At 39.4% G+C, this 25,758-nt stretch overlaps 1 protein-coding gene across 2 annotated transcripts in view; it reads right to left on the bottom strand.

Moving 5' to 3' along the window:
• The window catches only part of SULF1 (sulfatase 1), a 100,817-nt gene that overhangs the window by 59,459 nt on the left and 15,600 nt on the right, over window positions 1-25,758 (bottom strand). For both annotated transcript variants that reach the window (XM_069957493.1, XM_069957494.1), the window contains exon 2: window positions 25,356-25,467. The gene's annotated coding sequence lies outside the window, so the exon portion shown is untranslated. The remainder of the gene's footprint in view (window positions 1-25,355; window positions 25,468-25,758) is intronic.

Here is a 25,758-nt window from a genome sequence, read left to right as displayed (position 1 = left end):
AACTTGTCAGTTCTGACAGTCACAGGCATGTGCAATTAGAAGAGTAGTTTGTAATGCAGTTAAAGGGACATGCACGTGTAGTTGCTGCAGAGTATTTAGAGAGAGAAAGGTTCTTTAAGGCTACATTCACACCTTCAGTGATTTTCCTGGTCCGTGATTGTGGTCTGCTAGCTATCTCAAGTGATCCGTGCACAACTGTCCGTGTTGTCATCCGTTTTGCATCCGTGTCCGTGTTTTTTTTTTTACGAATCTGTTTAAAGCATTTTAAATTACATTGATTACATCACATCCGTGTTTTTCACGGATGAACATGGATGTCACATCCGTGAAAAACACTTTTCTAATTGATTTCTATGGGGAATCCTTTCCATGCATCCGTTCTGAGTAATGACATGTCCTATTTTTTAACGGCACGGATCACGGATTTGTGAAATCACAGAACGTCTGAATGGCCCAATAGAAAGCAATGGGCTTTAAAATTGTCCGTGCGCACGGAACTGTGAGCATGGACAACTTTCACGGAATGTGTGAATGCAGCCTAAGGGTAGGTATACAAAGCAATTTTGGGTTCTTGCCTCATGGTGGTGTTGCGTTGCAGCTAAGGTCACTGGAAGGGGCTGCTTTGAGAGCCAAAAGTTGGCACGACCGAACCAATAACATAAAAAAAAAAAAACATCTTGGGCTATGTTCACACGTAGTATTTCCATCAGTTTTTTTGGTCAGTCTTTTTTGACAGGGCAAAACTATAATGGAAAGATTTGCACAGTTTCTGTGTTTTCAACCCACTCCTGGTTTTGGATGAAAGGAGACTGATAAAAATACTATGTGTGAACACAGCCTTACACTATCAAGTTGCATTATGACTCCAGTCACTGACTATAGCTGTGACACAGTGTTCACTGTAGTGTCACCATTTCTGGTGTGGTCAAAACTGGCATACAGCCCAAACCTTTGGGTCTATTCACACATCAGTATATTTTTCCCTCTGCAAAATTCCATCCTTATTGCATCCGAAAAAGTGTACTTAATAATAAACTAGTCACTATTTATGGATTGCCGATTCGTATTTTTTTGCATCTGTGGAGGAATTTCAGTACGCACTATGGCCTGTCCTTTCCTTATCTGGCACAGATCACGGCCCTGTACACACCTACGGATGTGTGAATGGGACCATTGAAATACATTGACCCGATTTTCTGTGCACAATTGACATGTGAATTGGGCCTTAGAGTCATGTATATACTCAAAGGCATACTACCTCCACTAGGGGGTAGCAGAGAGTAAGCTCTTTGCACACTTTTTTCCCCCCCAAGAAGCATTGCATCACCTTCCGCATACCAGTTGAGCAGTCTCCTCCGTGAGACACACTACCCGTCAGTCTCAGAGTATTTTAGTAAAACAATGTCAGGGTGTCAGATTTTATGGGTCCCATTGAAGAAACCTGCTGCACAAAAAAAAATTCCAGCTTGTCACTTTGGCCAACACAAAATATATCTCTCTGCTATCTTTAAACTAAAGCAGTCACAATATGCGGCAATTGCTCAAGGCAACCAATCTGAGTTGAGTTCAGGGATCACTTTTCAGCAAAAAAAAACCTTAGAGGTTGCATTTGGTGACTACACTATTTGCATTGCACTCGTTTTTCTATGGGAATTCCTTCTGTGTGTAGTAGTGGAACAGATAGGAGTACGATAAGACCTGTAAGAGTCACAGTGCACTTCTACAGGGTAAAATTTAATATGTATCCCAATAGAGACAATGCATCATGTGAACGTGCTCCAAGAGGACACAAATGGAGGCGCAAAGAGTCTTTGTGGTCCGTATATTCTGGTCTATATCATTCCATATTACAGAAACAATGTGCACATGGAGAATCCTCTGCAGCAAGGACTCATTGCACACACCTTTGCCGTTTGCATAAAGCTCAGTTTAATTGGAATAACACTGGGACCAAGCAAGCGCCTGCAGCATCATTTTCTGCCTGTCTTAAAAAGCTGTGAAGCTTACAATGAATGACAGTATTGATGATCAGGTTTAGCACTATAGCAAGAGCTACGTTCCCGAGCTGCTTCCCATCAATCAACATTGGCAGAAACTCAGCTCTATTCATAATCCACTGAGCCCTGGATGATCCCTGGTTTCTCCCCACTGTCTATCCAGACCAATTATTTTCTCAGAAAACTTCTATGGTGCTTATCATTTAAGATGATACCTAATTGGCTGTGACAACAAACTGGTAGTACTAGGAGCCAGCTAGGCCTCACCATCACAGTCCTTCCTACTGAGACAGGCCTCCACAAAACAGTAACAATTTAATGGTAAGTAAATCTATTAGAATTGTTCCTGACACGGTTACAATGATTTCCATGGTTGAATGGAGCAGGTGAACCTCTGCCTTTAAGAAGAAAAAGAAACTGGCCCAAATATATCACCCGATCAGCAGTTTGGCACCTGAGACATTGTGCGACGCGGTGTTTAGACATGCAACATTAGGCTGAATCAGACAAGCAAGTAGAACTAATTAAGTGAGAAATCTCCCTGGTTAGGGATCGGAGGGGGTGAGGAGGCGGCGCGGGGGATTTCTGTCAGTCAGCTGCAAAAAAAAATACTGTCTTGCTTACAACTCCAAACCTAAATACAGTTTTAATGAAGTGCTATTTGTCTGCTTGCATCAGTCACTGCAAATGATCTAAAATTCAGGCAGGGCATGTGAGTTAAAGCATAAACACTGAACATGCGCTGGACTATAATATTTTTCATCAAAATCTTCCTAGGATCTTTCGAGCAGCGAATTTTAGGCCAATGACGAATGACTTTTTTTTTTTTCTATCAACTTGTTGTGGAATTCACTTTTTGCAACATACACCAAAATACACAAAATCTCTCTGCCATGACGATGTGTTTTGGTCCTCATTTTTTCTGTATTTTTAGCCAAAACCAGGAATGGAACTGACATAGAGAAAACTAGTGTTCAGTCCACTCCACTACTTGTTTTAGCTGGAAAAAATAAATAAATAAATTATTGACTAAAAAAATTGCATGTGAACCAAGCCTTATGGTGCATTCACAGGGACAGATTATCTGACTGATTTTTGAAGCCAAAGCCAGGAACAGATTATAAACAGAGAACAGGTCATAAAGGAAAGACTGAGATTTATCGTCTTTTCAAATCCATTCCTGGCCTTGGCTTAAAAAAATCTGTCAGAAATCTTTCTGTGTAAACGCACCAATAGACATGCAGATTCTGTGGCAGATTTGTCCATGGCATAAAATAATGCTACTTAAAGGGTTTTGTCCACACCTGTACTTACCTAGCCCTGGGCCTCTACTGTCCCTCACAGCTCCCATTCTTCTTCTAAACCTGCAATCTTCTCTCTGCCTCTGAGATGAGCCCTCAGTACAGGACCTGCTCACTCAGCCAACTACTGGACACAGCAATGTCCGTCCTGGCCAATGATTGGCTGAGCAGGCAGGTCCTGCAGCAAGCCTTTGTCTCAGAAGTAGGAAGAGGAGAAAAAGATGGGGGGACCAGGTGGAGGCAAACCAGAGCTGTGGTGGACCAGTACAGGCCCATGATTGGGAGGCTATGCTCTTTTCTATTCCCCCCTGCCACAGGAGTGTGTGTGTGTGTGTGTGTGTGTGTGTATATATATACATACTTAGGGATGGTCCAAACTCTCCGAGGTTCGGGTTCGTATGAACCCGAACGCTCGGCATCAGATTCCCGCTGTCTGCCCACTGTCTGCCCGTGGATACAGTGGGAGGACCGCCTGGAAAACTGGGATACAGCCTATGGCTATGGCTGTATCCCAGTTTTCCAGGCGGTCCTCCCGCTGGATCCGCCCGCTGCACGAAGCAGGCAGACAGCGGGAATCATTACCGAGAGTACGAACCCGAACCGAACTCGGTTCGGACTATGCCTAATATATATATATATATATATATATATATATATATATATATATATATATATATATATATAAAATCAGACACAACATAAAAGCCACTATTTCCTTGATTTTACTGTATGATGGAGACATGGAAATTTACAAGTCATTCATACTTTTTACATGCCCGACCATACAATGTATGGGTAGGCCAGGGAACTGCCCTACTGGTGTTGCTCCAGGCTCAAATATGGGAGTTCTGGGAAGAGGACCTCCTATCAATTCCATATGCCATATTAGAGTGTATGTCTGGTCCTCTGGCCATCTGTCAGTCACAGCGTACATTTAAAAACCAGGACTTAAAGAGGTTAAGGAAACAAGTCTGTGAAATATTCCAAGAACTGTTTCTGCATAAACCACATATGAAGGATTTAATGTAAAATCAGCACAAGCCATTTTCACATGTGGTTTTGAGCCCTGCAGTTTTTCACCGCTGATGTCAATGGGGGAAAAAACCTCAACAACACTATACCTAGTGCGTTCTGTGACCTCAAAAAAGTACTGAGTGTTCTAAAACCAACACAAAACTACGGAAAAAAGTGCAATGTGTGAATGGGAGATCATAAATCCTTATCCAATGTCACTGTACATCTGGCTGCAATGATAACATCCAGCAAGTCTCAAGCCACAGGCTATGAGAGTCAATAACGGCTGCGAATAATTGTCACAAACAACGTCTGTTATTTCATACACTGTGGGGGAGACTTATCAAACTGGTGTAAAGTAGAAATGTCTTAGTTGCCCCTAGCAACCAATCAGATTCCACTTTTCATTTCTCACAGATTCTTTGAAAAATGAAAGGTGGAATCTGATTGGTTGCCGGGGGGCAACTAAAGCCCCTATTATATGGGGTGATGAGAGGAAGAAAGTTAGCGCTGACCTCTCAGGTCAGCATTCGCTTGCACCTCGTTTCCCGCTCGCTGCCGGCGCTATTACACATGCCGGCAGAGACTGGTGGGGCACGTGGGGATCTGCGGGTGGGAATGGGGGGGCTGCCCGGGTGATTGCTAACTTTTTAACATCCACGGAGCAACGGCAGCAGATAGCTATCATGATCGTTGGCTTTTTAATGTGTGCATGATCGTTGTCTTCTGTTATGGTGCGTTTACACAGGCAGATTTATCTGACAGATTTAGAAAGCCAAAGGCAGAAACAGACCATAAACACGGAACGGGCCATAAAGGAAAGGTTGAGATTTCTCTTCTTTTCAAATCCATTCCTGGCTTTGGCTTCCAAAATCTGTCAGATAAATCTGTCTGTGTAAACGCAGCATTACACAAAGCGATTATCGACTGATAATTGCTTTGTGTAATAGGGCCTTAAGACAATTCTACTTTACACCAGTTTGATAAGTCTCCCTCTATGTACATTGGGTGGCTGCCATTCCATTGACTTCAACTATAATTCGGTAATAACGGATGCTATGTTTAAAAAAAAAAAAAAAAAAAGCAGATGCCTTTTCCCTTTTTTTTTTTTGTTCACAGTGTGAATATAGCCCATGGCAGATGTAAGATTTAGCCACTGGAAACTATAAGTGTCTGTAAGTAAGATGAGGTTCCAATGTCAACATTGTGAAGCAAAACCCTCTGAATTAACTGAGAAAACCATGACATAATACCAGAAGGTTTCACTCACACAAAAAGTCAGGTTTCACTCATTGTAAAACAGATAATCCCTTCAAACTGCTTGGCCACACAATCCAAATATGAATACACCTCCCACAGCTTCGTGTCCTTCTGGAAGGAGCTGCTATACGAAGTCACCATACAACCTGTATACATAGGAGAGCTGCTCATTCACATTCTTATTCTACTAAGAATGAGGCTAATGCGAGAAAGACGGATTGTGGTCAGTCAGTGCTGCCTTCAGAAATATTATGGGAGAACTAAATAGCCACAACAACCATGATTTATTCAGATGAAGAACATATGTATAAAAATATATATTATATTGAGAATATTAAAGGCAACTTACACCAGGAATTGCGCAGTATCAGTGTCTACATCCAAGCCAGACCTATCTTTATTGGAAGGCAAAAAATTGGACATAGAGTGTGGCCGTGGTTTCGCCCACATGTAATATCATGGATATGTGCTCGCCCTTTTATGTCTCGAAAGGCTTAGGGAGCAGAAGGCTTCATGTTTCAAAAACTAGTATAGATTTCTTAAAGGGATTATTCAGCACTACAAAAACAGGGCCACTTTTTCCAGAGACAACACCACTCTTGTCTCCAGTTCAGGTGTGGTTTGCAGTTAAGCTCCGTTCACTTCCATGAAACCTGCACCCAAACTGAAGACAAGAGAGGCGCTTTCTCTGGAAGAAAGTGGCCATGTTTTTGTAGCGTTGGATAACCCCTTTTAGTCTCTTATTTTTGTAACAAGAAAAAGCAGATCATATGGTACTTAAACAATTAAATATGGTGCTCAGTTGAAGAGTTCAGTTTATAATATACATGAGTAACCACGGCACATGATTCAATGCTGTGATGGTTAGTGGAACTGTAATAATCTACTTCTAACAATCTTTACTAACAAGTTTGTAAAAAATAGTAAGCACCAACATCATAGATAAGGCAATACCACATATTTCAAGGTATTTCAACCTTCTTTTCCAGATGTTTTGGGCCTCCCAGGCCTTGTTCACAAGGCTAAATCTGTTTGTAGCATGATAGAGTAGAGGCCCGGTTTTGAAGACAGATGGAGCATCTGGCATCAAGGCACCTACTAACTACCACTGCAACCCTGAATTGTCTGCACTGGTTACACATAAAATCTATAGCAACAAAGATCTAGATTTTAAGAAAAAGTTACTCTATTTATTCGAATCCCTACTTCATCCTCTGTAGGTTCTTGGAGGCTCACTTTTTAAATTGACGAACGAATAGTTTATAATTGAGTGATATTCTTTATATCTTTATTCGATTCGGTTGGGTTAGAGCTTTGGAAATCTTTTTTTCATTTGATTGAAAAAAAAAAAAACTGCAATGCAATTTTTACAACAATTGGTAACTCCATTTGTGAGTCTAATTTTTGTTTACGACAGGGCCGGTTTTGAAATGAAATCTTCATAACAATGTGGTGTCTGCTCCATTGAGTTACAGTGTATTATTTTTTTACGTTCTTTTTTTTCTTGTTTTGTTGCTGTTATATTTCAATTGTGTTTAGGGTTTTTGTTCTGTTTGGAAAGTTTTCAAATAAAGCTGAATATTTTGGAAGAATATTGACTAAATTGCATTTAAGCACTTGTGTGTGTTATATATATATATATATATATATATATATATATATATATATATATATATATATTTTTTTTTTATTTTTTTCCTTCTGTTGCTATTTTGCTTTGCTTGTGTTTTGGATGCTCTATCTATTGCCACTTCATCACATTTACCAGAATAATGGGTCATAATTAAACAATGATTTAAAAATCGATCGCACATGAATCATTCTTTCAAAGACGTAAGCCAGAAAAGTGTATATTGCTGATGAACTGCCAGCTCTGCTCGGGGCCTTTTCTAGCTCCCAGCTGCTCCCCTTGTAAAAGGCACACGGGGATGTGTCAGTCACATAATATGTGAAGCAAAGCTACTACGATGCTCTATAAAGAATTATAAACCGGCTGAATCTAAAGACGTTAACAAAGGAGCCATTAAGTCCCGCTCACATATCTCCCACACTACAGACATTTTTTTAAGTAAACACAGTGTATATTATTCCCACAGGAAAAGTTAAGGGTTTAACTCACCTCTGTAAAAGCCCATGTGAAATGTCCCACACCATTTTTTGTTACACAGTTCAGAAAACGTTTCAGACAATGTTGACCCAGAAAGTGCAGTCATCCTGACTACACTGAGCAAACATTGGCAGGAAAGTGTTTAAATAACCCCCCATGGTATGAAAGAGCTGACAACTACACCCCGATGGTCATAAAATTCACACCCTTGTACCAGATCTTTTTTTTTTATTCCTATCAATGCCTGCAGTTAATGTCTCTATGTTCTATGTAAGTTTTTATCCAACTTTAAAAGTAATATCACCATGTTTTTCCCCTAACTTTTTACTAAATAAAAGTTTGTCTATACATTTTGGCTCCAGGTTATTGAGAACAAAAATCTCTTTCTTTCAAATATTTGGTTTCAGCAAGTTATATAGGTTTGTAGTTTACTTCTATTTAAAAATCTTAAGTCTTCCTATACTTTTCAGCTGCTGTATGTCCTGCAGGAAATGTTGTTTTCTTTTCAGTCTGACGCAATGCTCTCTGCTGCCACCCCTGTCCGAGACAGGAACTGTCCAGAGCAGGAGAAGTTTTCTGAGGATTTGCTGTTGATCTAAACAGTTCCTGTCTCGAACAGAGGTGGCAGCAGAGAGCATTGTGTCAGACTGGAAAGAATACACCACTTCCTGTAGGGCATACAGCAGCTGATAAGTATGGGAAGACTTGAGATAGAAGTAAACATTTCCACAGTGAATACTTTTTGGTTTCTTTCACAGATTCCGTAGTGTGCACATACCCTTAGGGCCCTTACACACTATGGAAATTGTGCGGATACCTTGCTGCGGATTCAGTGCGTGCTCCCTTTTGACTCTCTACCCGTCCCATAGACTCCAGTCTATGCTCGGTCGGATTCAGTCGTCCGCCCAAAAATGGCATGGAGACACAGAATCCGCGGTGGGTAACCCGCACGATTTCTGTAGTGTGCAAGTGTCCATATAGAGTGGAGGAACATGTTGGAGAATTCCCCGAATGCGTTGGATAGACACAGAGAGACGTAATGTGAAAACAACTCATGGCGATGAAGTCAGAGACATGGACAAATATTTGCCTGTTTATTTTTTAGACTATGGGACTTTCCATGAGTAGTGAGTGGGCTCATCACATTTCCAGACAAGTCCCAGTTAGACCCTGCAGCCCACTCTCAGCAGCCCACCCTGCAGCTAAGTGATCTGTTCACATTTACAATATTCATCTTTCGCATTTTGTTTTATTAAGGCATAACATTCTGTCAATAGTTGCTCTGCTACATCAGGGACCCGGGGAGAAGTGTGTGGGAAGCTTTAATACTCACTTCAGTGGAAGTCAAAGCAAAGATTTACAGCTACACTAACAGGGATGTAAAACATTTTTCTATATGGAGGTTGACTATAGCCCACTTAATACATCAGCAACAAATCCACGGTACATATAAGCTATGAAAAATGTTTAGCATGAAGCCAAGCTTTCGGTTGCATGACTCAATAGTAAGTAGTATATATATATATATATATATATATATATATATGACTCATGTCCAAATATGGGAAAAATATAGAGTGCAATGCACTTAAAGCTACTGCACATAAATACTTTCTATGCAACTCTATTAACCTTTAAAGGGGCACTCCGGTGAAAATCTTTTTCTTTCAAATCAACTGGTTTCAGAAAGGTTTATAGATTTGTAATTTACTTCTATTTAAAAATCTCAAGTCTTTCAGTACTTATCAGCTGCTGTGTGTCCTACAGGAAGTGGTGTATTCTTTCTAGTCTTACACAGTGCTCTCTGCTGCCACCTGTCTGAGACAGGAAAGGATTTGCTACTGCTCTGGACAGTTCCTGACATGGACAGAGGTGGCAGCAGAGAGCAGAAAGTGTCAGACTGGAAAGAATACACCACTTCCTGTATGACATACAGCACCTGATAAGACTTGAGATTTTTAAATAGAAGTAAATTAGGACAGTCATGTGTATGGGGTAAACATAAAGGAAAGCTGTCAGCTGAATGAATGTGTGGCCAATGGCTATTGAAGGTGTATGGACACTTTTACATTTCCAAGTATAAGTTAAAGAGGCTCTTCACTTAAATAATTTTTTAGAGAAATACACTAACTGCTAAGCTTCCCTAAGCCCTGCCCTTGGTTTAGTGGTAATTCTTCCTTCTATAGATGGCCTAAACTGAGACTTAATTTAAAGAGTAACTGTCACATTTTTTTTTATTGCAGAAATCAGTAGTATAAGCGATTTTAAGAAACTCTGTAATAGGTTTCATCAGCCAAAAAAGCCTCCTTCTGTACTCAAGAAGCAATCTCCCAGCCTCCCCCCCCTGACTTCTTATCTGTGCATTATCAGGCAAACACGTCTTCATTAGAAGCCAGTGAAGCCAGTGAAGACGGGTTCTGCTCTCTCCATTGTAAGCCTATGAAGGGGGGAGGGGCCGAGGGAGATGAGGGAGCAGGAAGAGGTGACATGAAGGTCAGCTGTTTGTAGACTCTCTGGGCAGCTAAAACGCTAAATTCAGGTGTCAGAAAGGTCAGTGCTTATCTATGAACTTACTGAGAGAAGATTGCAGGGTGTTGTGCTTTGCAGGACTGCTCCGTGCTCAGTCACTCCTAACAGCCCCTCCCCTCTCCATAGCCACATAATGGAGACAGAAATCCTGCTTCATTTGATGTGAGGGGGGAGGCTGGGAGATTGCTTTTTCAGTACAGAAGGAAACTCTTTTAGTACATAAAACCTATTACAGAGTTTCTTAAAATCGCTTGTACTATTGATATTTAATGTTTTCAGAAAAATGACCCTGAAATGACAGTTACGCTTTAAATCCAGTGGGACCGAGTGCAAAATCTGTCAACTATAATGCCTAATAAATACCACTGGGATCCTCATATAGGGTATAACGGTATGCTCTGCAACCCCTATGCTGCACCCCCGGTACCTATTAGCAACCTTGGCTGCTAGGGATGAGCTGCAACCTTGTGCTTGTTAGGCCTTGAATCCCTAGCAACCAACCTGTCTAGTATGGCCCTGTTGCTTAGCTCAATCTGAATTGACATGGTGCTGACTGGCTGACCGGCATCAGCCGGGTCGTGACGTGTACAGTGCCGGAGATCCTGGAGCCTGGCGGGGGTTTCGAGACCATTCCCTCCGCTCGCTGCAGGCATGAGGAGAGGTAAGTTCATACTTGTTATTAAATTCCCCCCTGCCTCTGCTGGATTTAAAAAAATGGCCGGACTTCTCCTTTAAATACTTGTGGCTTGGACACATGAAGGTGGTGACAAGTTTAAAAGAGGAAGTGTGGAGAGAGGGAGTTAAGATAATCTAGTACCCCAATGAGCATCTAGATACAACTGTGCCCCCTAATTTGATATCACTCTCTAACAGTACCACTTTGAATTCAATGCACTTATATCTAACAGTTCTTTCTCCGATGATGATGCCAACTTCTAGGGATTATATATATATATATATATATATATATCAGCAATAAGGTGAACAAAGTTTAAAAGCATTACATTTCTTCTCTGGGAAAATTTAGTGACGTTTTTACAACTTGTTCTTTCTACAATTCCAGGAACTGGATTAATTTCATACAGTTAATGCTTTATTTCCCGACGACCTCTTGTACGCACTAGCACCCTGACTTCCGCATCTGACTTCTTAGAAAAGTAAAGCCAGCATAATGTGCTTCTTGATGAGTCAGACAATAATGTAAAGCTTGCTCTGAAATATTGGCAGATTCTACCATACCCTCAGATGTTACATGTGATTAATTGGATTTGTGCAATGTATAACCAAAACGACTTAGAAGTTAGAAACATACATGGCAAAAAAAGGAAAGAAGAATGACCCAAGGTTCAACATGAGGTAACTCCGGAGCCATGTAATGGATTCCATCTGTACCATTTTATATAAATATTATCCATTACTTTGCAAAAGTTGTGTAAACTTTGTCAATGTAATCTTTCTGGGACATGGCTATTATCTCTTCCCCTTTCGGTATGTTTTAGTTGAGTATGCAGAGTTTTTGTATAAATAATAATGCTCCATGTTTTCCTAGTATAAACTTTTCATATAATGGAACTATATTTGGTATATATGGTATATTACTTAGAATTAGTTTTATTTTAGTTTAGTACAATTGTAAAATAATAGACTGATAGATGCTTGCTTTAATGGTCACCATTATTCCATTATGCTCCTGTAATCTCAAATACTCTAAACCAGTTACATGGACATTTATCAGTGGCTGATGCTAATAACTAATTTGTAACTATGTGTTATATTTATTGAGTTCCGCAATGTTGCGCTCAAGATCCCCAAACACATTAGAGAAAAGTTGCCAGGACCAGTTGACTGACTAGGATGGACTCGGATGGCACACTGACCTTCCTTTATTCTGGAGAGTTAACTGTCACCAGAAGTATCTGGCAATGGCTTACCTCCCCTTCTCCTCCATTTATGCTGAAAACTCATGATGCTCGAGTCAAGGGTTCATCAGCACAGGCGGGGATTCTTTACTGTAAGAGCAGTGAGACTATGAAACTCTACCACATAATGTCATGTCTGACTAAACAAGGGAAGCCTTGATGGTTTTTTTTAAATATAATATAACAAGTTATGGGTTCCTGATGTCATGTGATGGGACGTTGATCCAGAGATTTATTCTGATTGCTATTTTGTAGGGAAGGATCCCCCCCCCCCTCTTTTATTGGGGCAATTGGAATTTGCCTTCCTCTGGATCAACACAGTAGGATTATAGGTTGAACTGGATAAGCTCTTGTCCTTTTTTTCAACCTTATTCACTATAACTATGTACCCATGTGTATAGGGGGAGTGGGGGGGATAGCTGTTAACTAAATGAACAGTTGGTCGACAGCTATTAAAGTTGTGTAGACACCTTTACATCTTGACGTATGCTTATTTAATGTTATATGTGTTCACCAATGCCTGCCTGGATTTATATACTTCTAGGTCCCCTAGTGTTCATTTTAAATAATATACCTCAGTTATTTCCTACTACCTCTTTAGTCATCCACCAGACGTTGTCCAAATGGATGCCATGCAATTTTTTTTACTCCTTTTTTGCACTTTGCAAGAAAAAAATTATAAAATCAAGCATTTTGGACTGCGTTTTTTCTTATCATACAACAAATCATTCGGACCACGTGAAAGTGTCTCCACCCGAGTTATTACTTCCTGATCCATGGCTATTTTAGCTACCGTAATTGTGATCTCTTTGACTTTAATCTCTAAATGTATCAATGATAAAGTAATGATGTTCCAAACAGCTGTAGAAATCCCACAATCCTTTGGCATCCCACTTTTCCAAATGCTTTGTGGTTAAGGAGAGTGAAAATACTCAGCTGGGGATTAATGTCGCTGAATAGGTTCTGCTTCATGGTTATAATGATGGAAGTCTGTGAATGTACTGGATATATTTAAACACTTCCCAGGACGACTCCTAGGGGATCACCAGGAGTACATAAGTGCAGAGCATATTTCCCAATATATTTTTTAATTCAAGTACACTCTATACTCAAATTTCAGCCCCTTCAAATTGATATTCAATATCAACTGCGGATATTATATGTTTACTTGAATGTATTTTTCTTTGATAAATCCAGTCAATAAACATACATCAGTGTTGGCTTATCCCAGAAAGAAGGAACAGGAATATTCCCGAAACATTCCTGATCCATTGTTTTCCTGAAAGAGAAACCAATATCATACTCTACATTGAACCTGGTCCACCACGGATTACTGATCGTCGACTATTTGAGCTGTGTTCAGTTCATGGATTTACACAATTACGCCTGTATTTATCAATGGTAAATTTTGTGAAAAAAGACTGGAGAGGGGGTCTATCTAAGGGCCCTATTCCACCGGACGATTATTGTTCAGATTATCGTTAAATCGTTCGAATCTAAACGATAATCGTTCGGTTGAAATGCAGTAACGATTAACGACCGAACGAGAAATCGTTGATCGCTTTATAAGACCTGGACCTATTTTTATCGTTGCTCGTTTGCAAAACGTTCGCAAATCGTTCGCATTGAATAAGACATCGTTCGGTCGTTCGCAATAGATACGAACGCAATAGCGAAGAAATACGGAAGAAGAAACTATCGCAATTACGATCATAAGTAACGATTATCGTTCCATGGAAATGAGTGAACGTTTTCAGGTCTTTCGCAATAGCGGTCGTTTGAGATCGTTAATCATTAACGATTATGCTAACGATAATCGTCCGGTGGAATAGGGCCCTAAGGGAAAAGATAGAGAATTGTAATGTACCATATGTTAGACTTTCTTCCATATACCTGACTCCTCTAAAACTTTGACTAAATGTATAATTTTAGAAATGCAATTAGTAAATACCAGGTGCAAGGATTTTATGTGCAAAGGAATATTGCTGACACTGGTTTATTATCTGTGGACTAGACCACAGGAGATTAAGTATGGCCTTGAGAGCATCCAAAATAATGGAAACAAATCCCAGTTCAATTTCCGGCAGGATTTCCAGTCTACAGGCAGAGAGATGGAGAGCACAGTAACTATAACTATATACTAAACCCTGAACCTTTGGTTTAATTCACAGTCCTAAGATTCCAGAATATGATCTGTAGAGTACACAGGAGATAAATCTCCTTTCCATGTCCTTCTAATAAACAGAAAACCTCTGTATAATATAGAGGAAAAGAATAATGTCTGTGCAAAGTATTTTATAAAACAACAGCTAAGAATATTACTTAAAGGGATTTTCCAGGACTAAAATTAATTGCTTATGCTTAAGGCAGGAGAACATTAGTGAAAAATCATCCATACTTGCCTCCTTTGAAAGGGACAGCAGACCATCGAATGTGTGTGGAGGTCTTCTAAGGGTATATTGACACTGAGGAATCGGCGAGGAATTTGAAGCGGAATTCGTGCTTAGTTTCTTAATTGAAATTCCGACCGTGAAATACTAACAGAGCAATGTGCCATTGTCTTCAATGGGATTTCTGCTCTTTTGTTCACACAAAATCCGCTTTCTGCCCAAAGAATTGACATGACAATTCTTTGGGTTGATTCCGGTAGAGAAATCCCATAGAAGTCATTGGGGCTTAGAATTTCTGCTTGAATTCCACTTGAATTCTGCTAGGATTCCATTTTAATTCTGCTTGAATTCCACCAGAGCTAAAGAAGAGGAAATTTTAGGGTATGTTCACACTGAGGAATAAACGAGGCATTGAAGAGGAAAGTTTTCTGCTTGGAGTTTTCTCTTTTTCAGCTCTGGCAGAATAGGCGCGGAATTTAAGTGGACTTCGAGCAGAATTCGAGCAGAAAGTGGAAATTCAATGACTTCTGTTGGATTTCTCCAATGACTTCTGGCGGAATCCGCCTATGTCAATTCTTTGGATCTGAAAGCAGGTCCACGGTGGAAACAACCGTATGAACAACATAGCGGAAATCCCATGAACGTTTGGCCAGCAGCTGTAGAAGGTGTATGGCCACGCCTTTAGAATGTGCCATTAATTTTTGACCATTGGGATTGAAACGCATGACCCTCCCCAATCAGTAGCACAACCAAAAATAATATTGCTCGATCCTATTTTAGAATAGGCCATCAAATATTTAAGTACAAGAAAACCATTTTATTAGCTAAAATTATATTGTACAATCATTTTTCTTAGATAGGTTTCTTGAATAGCACTCAAAATTTGAATATAAAAATTGCCAATTCTCAATGGCAAAACCCCCCCCCCCCACCAAACCTGCAATTGTCTTTGTCCATATTAGACTGGTTTGTTGCTGGGGGATTGTTTTATACAGATGATCCTACAGACTGATCAAAGTTTTTTAGGGTTAAACTTATTCTCATGTGTACGGGTAGCAGCAGATAGGGTTCAACGAATAGTGTTGAGCGAACCAAATGTTCAGGTTTGGCAACATTCGCCCGAATCCAAATACTCTACATTTGACTCCTATCGTCTGGATGGAAGTCGGATGCCACCCTAGGGCTGCAGGGAAAACATGAATAGAGCCTATGGTTGTATCCATGTTTTCCAGGACTTCCTAGGGCTGCATCCAAATGTAAACTTTCGGCAAGTTTGCTCAACACTAGTATGAATAACGTATCATAAATAATAGTAAAAGACTTACTGGCAGGTTCCCTCATATATTATAGTTCATCTCTGAAGGTCCCAGCCCTGGCACATCTTGGGATATGTTTATTGTCAAGGATTCCTTCTATGTCCATGGCTGACCTTACATATCATGACTCTATGAACTGACCTGGCAACTGGGTGGCCATTCTAGGTTGAACAAAATGAAATCTTCAAGTGACATGAGGTCAATACATACTGCATATCATATCCATACGTACAAGAATAGTCAATGGAAATACTTCTTTTTACATATTTTTAATTCATGTAGATGGAGTCCTTGAAGATAAAACTTAATTATCAGTCCCGGACTAATTTTTGAAAAGCCAGTTACCAGTGAATATATTCTTTGTTTACAACAGAGGTTTAAAAAAAATATAAAAACAAAACTTTTTTCCCCCCTTGAGAAATAAAATTGTATATTACAGAAGGGTAATTTTGTTACATCTTTTATTTCGACATAGTCCGTTCTTTGCTTCATCTTGTGCTGCTCTTTAAAATCTCCATCTCATCTTGTGCTAAAAATATACTTGTCACACAAAGTAGGCTGATATAATTAAAACAGATGATTTGTCGCTGCAGTAAAATCAGCCATTCATGAATGTTGGTCACCAGAGGCCATTTCAAACAATGCATATTTCAGAGGAATCTGTAATCCCTTCTCTGCCCTGATTCAGTTTCCTGGCTGTCTCAGGCACATGTGGCCAGCAAACGGAGCTTTATTAAACCCTCATGTTATACAGAAGATTATAAGTGGTCCAGGTTTTACTGTAATTTCTTATTTAATATTGTTGGCACACAACTAACCTTTCAGCAAAGATAATTTGCATAGTCGTCTGATTTTAGTTTTTTTTTTATTAACTTTTCTTTATACTAATTTTGTACATGTTAACAGTAGTTACGATCACTATGACAGCTGATTGTCAAAATTCTTTACTAACTAATAATAATTAATAATAAAAACAAAAAGATAAAAAAACAAGAAAAGCTTAGACTAGACAATCTAAGAATGCTCCAGTGTTATCCAAGTGTATCATGTGGTTTGATACATTTATTGCATTCTTACACTGTCCAGTCTAAGTTTAGATTAATAATCTGGCACCAAAATTCTGGTGCATTTTTGTCACATGGTGGCACATCTTAAGCAAGACCCCCACCTTTTTTTTTTAAATCAAAGCCAAGTTCCCTTTACCAGGACCGCACCACTTTGTGGAACATTGGGGAAGGGTGTCTAACTAAAACTAATTGTAGCACTAACAAAAGTAGCAAAAGTGTAGCACAAGTCATGTAAACCAATGATGCACATTATGCTAGACGTACAATAATAAATCTGCTCCATTGTTTTAAAGCAATGGCATCAAAATATCTGGCTTCCTGCCATACAATCTACATAAATTAATGTTTCATGCAATAATTGTAACTACTTGAAAAGTAAATTGCAGGAGGCAGTACAAAACATAGTCAAGCAAAAGAATAAAAACATAGCTTGTCTACAGTGGGAATAATAAGTATTTGACACACAAGTTACCTACTACAAAGAATGGAAAAGTTTGTAATTTTTATAGTGAGAGACAGAATCTATTAAACAACCCCCCCCCACGGAAAAAAAAAAATCCCACTATATGATTGTTAATCAGTTTGCTTTTTTCTTGCATGAAATAAGTATTTGATCTCCTACCAACCAGCAACAATTCTGGTTCTCACTGACCTCATTACCTATAATAACTGCACTTTTTTGGACTTGTTATCAGTATAAAAAACACCTGTCCACACACTCCAACCTCTGCACCATGGCCAAGACCAAAGAGCTGTCTAAGGACACCAGGGACATAAGGCTGTGATGGGCTACAAGACAATAGGCAAGCAGCTTGGTGAGAAGGCAACTGTTGGCGCAATTATTAGAAAATGGATGAAACACAAGACAACTACCAATCTTCCTTGGTCTGGGCCTCCATGCAAGATCTCACTTTGTGGGGTAATGATGATTCTAAAAATGTCAGGAATCCGCCTAGAACAAAACTGGAGGACCTGGGGCACCGTCATGGATTAAGATCCTGCAGGGAATGCAAGGTCCCCTGGCTCACACCAGCACATGTCCGGGTCCATTTGAAGTTCGCCAATGACCATCTGGATCATCCAGAGAAGACATGGGATAATAAGACCAAAATAGAGCTCGCCGTGTTTGGAGGAAGAAGATGGATGAGTACAACCCCAAGAACACAGTCCCAATTGTAAGCATGGGTGAGGAAACATTATACTTTGGGGGTGCATTTCTGCAAAGGAGACTGCACCATATTGAAGGGAGGATGAATGGGGCCATGTGTATTTGACCAACAACCTCCTTCCCTCAGTAAGAGCATTGAACATGGGTCTTACAGACCCACATCACAGACAAATTACAGACTTCTCCATTCTTTTTTGGGGGGAAAACTTGCAAAATCGGCATTATATCAAATACTTATTTCCCCACTGTACTGTATATACATCTTACAACATTTTACCTGTGCACCCTTTTATTTTGTCTGATTATGATGTCCAATGTGTTAACCTTTTTGGGTTGTAAAGAAAGAAATAGTGTATTTCGAAGAAAATTTAATGGAATTATTAACAGTGTAAGGACCTGATATCTGCTTGGCATATAATAGATGCATAAACATGCTAAGTTTCCTATCCATATGGAGTTTTTCTTATAGGGCCATTGTACCACACATCAGTGATGCCTGCACAAAATGTGACATCCATCCATGCAAAAAGGAGACAATTCAATTTCAAAAACACCACCTGAGTTTGCTGTAACTTGAATGGCTATATGTGCTTCCTACTATTGAATGTGCCCACATTTGTTTTGTTTTCCTTCCTTCCATGTGGTCTGAAAGGATCAAAGCCAAGAATTCAGAAGTAAAAGAATGTATACAGCGACATGTAGCATTATATACACCGGTAAGCTAGTTGCTAACTGAGCATGTCACCAGTTCATTATGTCGTCCTAGGTAGACCCTGGAGTTTTCCAAACACAGCTTTTCACTCGGAACGTGTTTACAATATACTGCGCAGTGTCGGGAACTGGAAAGTGCACTTTAATTTGCAGCCCACGAGTCCCGGTATTTAATTTAATAATAACAGAGGAGGGAAGGAATTTGGGTTGACACTTTTGTTTTCAGAGACTTGCAGTGGGGGCTGAGGTTTACAATCACAATGACATTCTGCTATTGCAGTTCCTTGAAATAAATAGTGTAGTAGTTAATGGGGGCGTAATGCCGCTCCAATCACTAATAGGCTAAGCGGACAGTCCATCAGCTAGGACAGGCCTTCCCCCCCCCCCCCCCCCCGAGTCCTGATCACAACTCGGGGGAAAATGCCTTCCGGCGGGGGTCTGGACCATGTAACTCTACATCTGCCGTATCACAGTTTGTCGCTTCTTGACTCTTACATTCATCTTATGTGAGACGAAAGTAACATGGGTCGCCTTTTGATACTTCCCCTTTTCCTTGTTTGCCAATGTTGAGGTCCAGGGGTGCCTTGTGCAAATTCCTAAGAAGAAAGAGGCAATTTGATTTAAGCCCTGTTTCTTCATGCACCCCGTAACAGCTGTTATACTCAGCACTGTTCTAGCAAGCCTGTGGGAACCATATGCATGGTATATGTGGGTATACATGTGTGGGTATATGTGGTCAGCTAAAGATTTCTGTGCTAGCTAGCCAAGGGCAGGCAGCATTCCTTTGGGGGTCTAAACTAAATGAAGCTATAGATTTCAGCCTACTGGTAACTAAAGATGAGCGAACTTGCCGGATTTCTGGTTTGTATGAACCAGAAATTTCGGCGTCTGATTCCCGCTGTCTGCTCGCTCCATGCAGCGGGTGGATACAGCATGAGGAACGCCTAGAAAACTGGGATACAGCCAATTTTTTTTTTTGGGGTGGCACATCTGTGCGGAAGGTCTGGCGCACAGTCTTTTATCTCTCTGCGTGAGTGTGAACATTATCTGAACCTAAATGCCACTAACACTGTAAATGAAAAACAGAACGAGGAATTTCTACTTTTATTTTGCAATATGAGGTTTCGTAATCCGTCGCAGCTGTCTACGTTTAGGTTCATAATTTATTCTATATACCGCGCTTTACCCCATGCAAATAAAGTTCAATGCAACTTCACTTCTGGCCTTAAATGGCTTCAGGTTGTTGCACAATCACTAATTGCTTCCTAATTAGAGGACTGTAGTGCGCTATGTAACCAGTCAATGAATGGGAGATATTCTAACCAAGAGCACACAGGCTGTTCAGCTGAGTCACCAACACAAAACCAACTTGTCATTTGGATGAAAAGAAAATGCTTAGATTTAACAACTACTATCAAAGTCTATGTGCAGATTAACCCAAGACACTACCAAAATCCCAAAACATGTGGAAACAAATAATAACTCCAGACAGTGGCACGGTAACATTAAAGCCGCGATTAAAATACATTCATTTTAGGACAAAGAGAAACATGTTTAAACTTTTGAATTTCCTTTATAGAAAATCCTTTTGTTTGGTAACTGTTGTAGCTCAATCAAGTTAACCACTTTATTATCATGTATTCCTTGTCTATTGCTTAGGATGACACAGTATAAACTATTGAGTTTATTTAAATGGCTTTTTAAGCTTCCTGGTTTCTTTGTTGTTCTGGTGAAAGGAACAATATAACTCCACTTCATATAAGTGGGACATGACTATTGCATAGAAAAGGCATGTCAGGTATTCAATGACTTTTTTCCTCCCCAGTTATTATTTTTGGAATTGGCACACACAGACATCACACACTGGGCCCCAATGATCATAAACAATGCTCATAGGGGAAAAAGTTGTCTGACAAGACCAGCTCAAGGCCAGAATTGGAAAAAAATGTGTAGGGACAACTTCCCAGTAATAGTTTAATACAAGATGTTGCTTAGTTAAAGTGTACATGTAAAACTGATCTTACATATAGAGCTATTTTATCTTTACTTTCTCTAAAAACATCCAACTGGGCAAGAACCAATTACTTCTTTACATATACCAAGAAACCTCTAGTTCTGCTTTTATTTCCTCTTGGATCTTTTTTCCATGACGTGACGATCTTGAAGCAGAAGGGACAACTTGCATGGTGTAGAGGACACCCGACCCAGCGCTCCTCCTAGGTGTGTCAGGCAGGGCATAATAGGGTGACAACTCGACTCTAAATACACACCTGGTCACATCATATCTGCTACATTATACCTCTGGGGAAACATAAATACTGTTAATATTTTTGGTCTTTTCACGTTATCTGATTGTGTTGACCACGTTTGTCGCTCTTTCTAGTTTTATGATCTCACATATAGACTAGATGGGGGAGACACAGTCCATGGTGGGTGGTTGGGTTTCTGAGGCAATGCTACAATGCCCAGTGAGGTACTTATTAATGTGTATCAACTATATGGGCCCGTTACCCTGAAAGACTATTGTGCAAAATATTGTTATATCGTTCAAACTTTAGCGATATGATTCCATGGCAACTAAAATAAACTCGTTCATGTGTCATTGATTGCATCTTTTGATCTGACCAAAAATTTTTTGTTAATCGTTCGTCAATCGTTTGCACATCTTTTGGCATATGTACTCAACATTCGTTTGTTATAACAATCATTATTACCATTGTTTGTATACTAGAGTATAGAGTATCATAGTTCTGATTGTAATAAACGACTATTGTCCGTGTATTATGGTGAATAATTTCAGGTCATTTGCAAAAGCGCTAGTTTGTGATCATTTATCATTAATCATTGAAAACGAAAAATCGCTTAGTCTAATAAGACCCTAAAGGTGTCCTGTGGTATTTGTCACCAAGACTTTAGCAGCAGATCCTTTAAATCCTGTAAGCTGAGAAGTGAGACCTCCAAAGATCTAACTTGTTTTGCTAGCAAATCCCATAGATGCTCAAATGGATTGAAATCTGGAGTCATTTAAGGTTAATTCCTGTAAAATGTTTGCAGAATAGCAGTGTTATAGAGGGGTGTGTTTGGTCTGCAACAATATTTAGGTAAGTCATAGTTGTCAAGCATAACCCACAAAGTGCTAGAAGCTAAGGTTTACCAGCAGAACATTGTCCAGGCATTACACCTCCTTCACATGTTTGTCTACAGGGAACATCCATCAAGATGTCATGTTATTGATGCTCTGACCTAGCTCTTTAGCCATCACACTTTGGCTCTGAGATCCTTACCCAACACATCAATTTTAAAAGGGTTGTGCCATGAAGCTAAATTGGTAAACTCAGACAACATACATATACGTAATGAAATACAAATGTGCTGTGCTTACTAGAGTAACCTATATCCTTGCACTGGGTTTTTTTCCCTAATAGACTTCATTACTTCCTGGTTTCCTGGATTAGTAAGTCTATGGGGGAGATTTATCAAACTGGTGTAAAGTAGAATTGTCTTAGTTGCCCCTAGCAACCAATCAGATTCCACCTTTCATTCCTCAGATTCTTTGAAAAATTAAAGGTGGAATCTGATTGGTTGTCGGGGGCAACTAAGACAATTCTACTTTACACCAGTATGATAAATCTCCCCCTATTTTACACAGATTTTTTTTAAATGCTTGTATAATTGAAATATGTTTAATTCTATGTAATACATTGGTTTAGACCCAGTTTTCTTAATGACACAACCCCTTTAAGCTTGACCGTTAACCTGCTACCTCATACATCCCATACCTTAACATGTGCCGTCCTTACAAGATAATCTCTGTTCTTTTGCTGATCATGTATAGGAGACCAGTGAGTATCATGATTACTGAGTAAAATATATAAAAGCACTAGTCTGCCAGTAGTATAGAAGGCCACTGACAAAACTCACTTCTTCTCCCATTAATATCCGCCATTGTAATGTCATAATTTACAAGTAACATACAAGTCATAAAATCCAACCAATCCAAAAAACACAGTGCATTAAGAAGGGCATCCCAACTCATATTTCCCACAACCAACTTTTCATCCATTTCTTGATCTTGGCAGACCTAGGTGTATTGGGAATAGATTGGGATATGGCCAAGGAGAAAAGTTCCCATGACTCATGTTAACTTAACAGGACATTTTTGTTCCTTATAGTATATTTTTAAAAAGTCATAATTTATCCTAATTTAAACAGTAGTATTTAGACCTGAACATTCAGAATTCTGTTTGAAGAACAACGCAGTCTGACTCCACTAACATACTTGGAAAGCCCTAACAAGAAAAGTTATTCATAACATCACAGACAGCCATAGCACCGTTCATTATAAAAGCCATTTTGTCTCCCCAAAGATCTTTACTGCCTTAAACGTTCCTTTTACATTTACTACAGGGTGTATACGTACTCAGACAGTTAAATGATGGATTCTGTCATACCGGTAAAAACTAGCCACCAATAATACAGCCTGTGTGGCCCACCAACTTGGCCAATGCTGATGACAGTAGTTTATTTACGTAAAACAATATACTATAAAATATGTGCGGTAATTGACCTTCTACCACCATTATATCTAGTACAAGACCTTTGAATCATTCCTGGACCCACTGCATGTCCGATTTCCAGTTATGATGCCGTTTATGTGCCATCGCTTGCTAATATCTACAGCTGCATTTAGTATGGTGGCAACTCAAGGGTTAAAAGGGTTCTCTGCTTAGGACAATCCCTACTTGATAGCACAGTGCCTTAACAGTGAACTGTATATATATATATATATATATATATATACACACAGTATGAGAATTCTAGCATTCAGCTGTAAATTGTAGTGACATACGTAATCACGATTCAACTTAGAGCACATTGATTTATATTGGGCTATTCACATAGTCCGTGTTAATTTTGATCCGTAATCCATTCCTTAAAAAAAAAGGACATGTCCTAGTGCAGATTGTGATTGCTGTTCGGATTACCAAAAGAAGTTTCTGGTATACGTATGTTTTATGGACGTATGTATGAAAACTAGTTCTATTGACATTTTATGGAAATGGATGCAATTATGGAAGCAAATATGGATGATTTTCGACAGATCACGAAGAAAAAATAGCGGGAAGTTTTGCAGCCCAGAAAAAATCACTAAACATGTAAATATGTGCTGAGTGCGCAGTTTCCCTACAGTGCCAATACAGGAGAAATAAGGCATTACACAGTGTCCATTTTGATCAATTGATTGTCTGCGTAATATAGGACACAGCCGGTCCTTCAGAGTATGGGCCCTATTATACCTCTCAATATTTTACAGAAGCGAGTGTCGACCCGTCATCTCATTGTTTTCTTCCCCCTCCTTTTCGCTGCACTATTATACACACAGAGAGTGGGGAGCAGCGGAAGGGGCCACCCAATTGAAGTTGGCGGCCCATTGAAGTCAGCGGCGGGCTGCTACTGCTTCTGTTACACAAGGCAGTGCGCCATCGCTGATTTTTCAACATGATTGTTGGCTTTCAACAAGTGCTATTACACTGAACAATTATCGGCCTGAATAGTCGGTATTCAGCCAAGTAAGGCCGTTAATCGTTCAGTGTAATATAGTCCTAAGAAAAACATTTTGTAACTTTTCTCCACTTTTCACCAACATAAGAGTCCTGAACAAGGGCCCTCCCCCTATTTACTCAGAATTACCCAATAACGTAAAAGAAAATAAACAACGTTGCATAAATGGTAACTTTCATAGTTATCTTATAGAACAACATAGATAAATGATCTGTTTCAGAACTGATTACAAGTTAGCATGACCAGTCCCTAGTAATAATCAATTCAGCTTCCCTCTTTTCTCTTGAACAGACTGAAAGCCAGGTCTCTTATCTTGCTCAGAACTTATCAGCACTTCTACTATTTTTCTATTGCCTTCCTCATTTCTTCTGATTGACCTTTAGTTCTTGCTCTATTCAAGCATTACAAAGGGATTCTAGGTGTAGGGGTATAGGTTATTCTCTGCAAATCCATCATTGTGTCTTCCGTTTTTCTTTTTTATTTCCTTGACTATCCTTTTCCAACTATATAAATCATGTAAGCTTCCCTTCATACATAAACCATAAGAGGAATTCACTGTGGACCTATTCTTTGCGTGCTAAAGAGGTGACTCATATCGGCAAAGCCGGATAATAAGTGTTCCTGGCAAATATATTCCGATCCCATCGTTTTTAAAATGGAAAATAAATCATAGAGATGTTTCCATATTTCATTTTCATATTCATAACTGTTCAATAAATCCACTTAAAAGGGTTGTCTAGTTTAGAAAACCGATCTTCAAATACTTTATTAAGTAATTGTATGGGAATTTCTAATTGGGGACCTTTATCATCAACCAAAACAGAAAAAGCATCATTGTCTCAGTCCATGGTGGCCCAAAGACATGATGTAATACTAACTGATATTTTTTAATAGATGTAATTTGCAAGTCTGTATAACTTTCTGACACCAGTTGATTTATTTATGTTTTCTCTCTGGAGTACCCTTTTAATTGGGCAAGGATTAGAAAATGATGAATATTCAAAAAATACTTACTTGATTAAAGATGTCTATCAACAAGGAACAATGTCTTCATGAAGACCATGATTCTGTCATAATAGGTGGACTCCCAGCAGTAATAGGTCCAAGCTTTCGTTTTCTTAAACTCCTAAAAATATATGTATATATGTTAGAAAATATTTAGAAAGACGTTTAACAAATAAAGCTTTTTTTTTTTACCATTTGATTTCTGATTTCCCTTAAGAAATCAATTTGTACCTTGGTGATAGTCACAGGACTGGGACAGATTTTTGTCCCATGGAAGCAAAGTGGTAATGTTTTTCCTTGAGGAGAGTACCAAAAGGGCATATGAAAGCTTATAGGTAGAGATGACGCAAATTTACAGTACTAATAAAGCAAAGCAAAGTGGTTTGTTAGCTCGGCAATCTGCTTGTCAGCC

This window comes from Dendropsophus ebraccatus, chromosome 2, assembly GCF_027789765.1.
Source record: "Dendropsophus ebraccatus isolate aDenEbr1 chromosome 2, aDenEbr1.pat, whole genome shotgun sequence".
Taxonomy (NCBI): domain Eukaryota; kingdom Metazoa; phylum Chordata; class Amphibia; order Anura; family Hylidae; genus Dendropsophus; species Dendropsophus ebraccatus.
The sequence above is the reverse complement of the archived record's forward strand: the minus strand, read 5'-3'. Positions and strand labels throughout refer to the sequence as shown.